The sequence below is a fragment of the Balaenoptera borealis genome, assembly GCF_965194805.1.
Source record: "Balaenoptera borealis genome assembly, chromosome: 15".
NCBI classification, from domain to species: Eukaryota; Metazoa; Chordata; class Mammalia; order Artiodactyla; family Balaenopteridae; genus Balaenoptera; species Balaenoptera borealis.
The window spans coordinates 67,894,458-67,896,898 of record NC_138871.1 but is presented as its reverse complement, the minus strand read 5'-3'; the positions used below and the strand labels follow the sequence as shown (position 1 = coordinate 67,896,898).

The 2,441-nt window shown below is 49.9% G+C and overlaps 1 long non-coding RNA gene across 1 annotated transcript in view; it reads right to left on the bottom strand.

The window, feature by feature from the left end:
- Nucleotides 1–1,534, bottom strand: part of LOC309611882 — a 33,396-nt gene extending 31,862 nt beyond the window's left edge. The window contains exon 1 of the long non-coding RNA XR_014234811.1: nt 190–1,534. This is a non-coding gene — a long non-coding RNA (uncharacterized lncRNA). The remainder of the gene's footprint in view (nt 1–189) is intronic.
- Between the last annotated feature and the right edge of the window lie 907 nt (nt 1,535–2,441).

The window sequence follows — 2,441 nt, the reverse complement described above, 5'->3', positions numbered from 1 at the left end:
CTATGGAAGGAAGAGAATGTCAGAGATACTGGAATCACACCAGTCCTTCACACCTGTTTCCCCTGTAGTCACTGGGAGGTATTTGTTGCTGCTTGTGACAAACACTCATACGCAAACAAAGTGGTAAAACAGCATGAATTGGATACGTTTCTGTTTCTGTTTGGATTGAGGTCAGCGTTATTTCCCTACCTTAGACCCAGAAAACAGAGCACTTGTTCAACTGCCGAGGTGCCCCTGGCATGTAAGTGTATGTACCTGTGTGGACATGTGGAGGTCCCAAGAACAAAAAAAGAGCTGGGTGACTTGCTGGCATTCAATACCAGGGTATTTCTTAATGTTCTTTGTTGAACAAATAGCTTTCATCTGCCCGTGTCCCCGTGTGCAGAAGGGCAGGCTGTGAAGGCGGGACGCCGTCTGCCTGCCAATTAAGGCTGGTGGAACCTCCCGGGGCTTTGACGGAAATGCAGCAGTTCACATACTGTGTGCTTCTAGCCAAGGCATTGGCAAGTGCAAGACTAGTTCAAATACTCTGAGAAATGTGCTGGGAAGAGGGAGAGATGGGTTATCAACCATTATATTTGGCATCATTCTCTTCTAAGAGAACTGGCTTGGCCTCTCTTTCTCAGAAAACAAGAAAGGGTTGCTACCTTTGCTATGTTTTCCTGTTAACAAGCAACAAAATGAAATAATTGATGTGGGTTTCACTATCCCTTCTTTTTACTGTTCATCTTCAAGCAGATCCAGTAGAGGATAATTTAACACTGTACCTTTCTGCCAAGGAAGCCGAGTGTCCGCCGCTACTGCACCCTTATGTGTGACGAGCTGAGGGCAGGGAATATCAGGTCCATTTTACAGAGGAGCAAACTGAGGCCAGACAAGTAAAGAGACCTGTTCATTCTCTTATTAAGAATGTCAGACAACATCATATGTGGTGTGTGATTCATTAGTCTTTATATATTCTTCTTTTTAAATGAGGAAATTAGTAAGCACTGGGGAAGATTAGGGTCCTAGAGGTGGAGGCAATAACAGGAGAATAACCCTGGGGAACGTGTGTGGAGGAGACCCCCTCCAGTGAGGAACAGGAAGTGAAGTGGGTCAGGGCTTTCACTGGTGGGTTCTCCAACTACCCCTAAATAAAAAAGAGCCTGTGGCTAGGGGTGGGGGCCGCCCGCTCCCAGCCTCCTGAAAGACTGGAACGATCTAGCTTTTTTCAATAGTAATATCAGGGCATTAAAGAGTGAAGTTAGGGCTTCCCTGGTGGCGCAGTGGTTGAGAGTCTGCCTGCCAATGCAGGGGACACGGGTTCGAGCCCTGGTCTGGGAAGATCCCACATGCTGCGGAACAACTAGGCCCGTGAGCCACAGTTGCTGAGCCTGCGCGTCTGGAGCTTGTGCTCCGCAACAAGAGAGGCCGCGATAGTGAGAGGCCCGCGCACCGCAATGAAGAGTGGCCCCCGCTTGCCACAACTAGAGAAAGCCCTAGCACAGAAACGAAGACCCAACACAGCCAAATAAATAAATAAATAAATAAATAAATAAATAATAAAAATAAAGGAATTCCTTTAAAAAAAAAAAAAAAAGAGTGAAGTTAGAAAACAGCCTCAGGAGGGTCTCCTTCCCTATTTCCGGTTTTCCTTTCTTTTTCTTTTTTTTTTTTTTAATTTATTTATTTTATTTATTTATTTTTGGCTGCATTGGGTCTTCATTGCTGTGCGCAGGCTTTCTCTAGTTGTGGCGAGTAGAGTCTACTCTTTGTTGCAGTGCGCAGGCTTCTCACTGTGGTGGCTTCTTTCGTTGCGGAGCACAGGGTCTAGGCACGCGGGCTTCAGTAGCTGTGGCACCTGGGCTCAGTAGTTGTGGCTTGCGGGCTCTAGAGTGCAGGCTCAGTAGTTGTGGCGCACGGGCTTAGTTGCTCCGCAGCATGTGGGATGTTCCTGGACCAGGGCTCGAACCCGTGTCTCCTGCATTGGCAGGCGGATTCTTAACCACTGCACCACCAGGGACGCTCCTGGTTTTCCTACCTTAAGAGGATGCCAGGGTGATGAGGAATGAGACGGCCAGGTGCTCTCTCAGAGGGCAAGTGGGGATGCAAGGCAAGAGTCCTGCAGTTCAGGCTTTAATGGCAGGGTGGGGGGTGGAGGACATGGGGGCCAGCTGCCCCACTGTCCTCAGTAGCTGGTGAGCAGTACTGTCCCCGGCTCTGCCCGAGCCCATGTGCCACGCCATCCACTCGCAAGGCTTAGAAACCCTTCATGGAAGCCTCTGACGCCCCAGGGCCTCATCAAGCATGTGAAAGGGCATTTGGCCTTCCTCGCCATCACGACCTGTCATCAGCTTTGCTCACACTGGTGCAGGACTTCAGCAGTGACGTCAGGGCCACCTCTCCTGGTGCACACGTGGGCTGCTTGACCTGGCCTGGGCAGGGGTGCTGGGTGCCTGGGG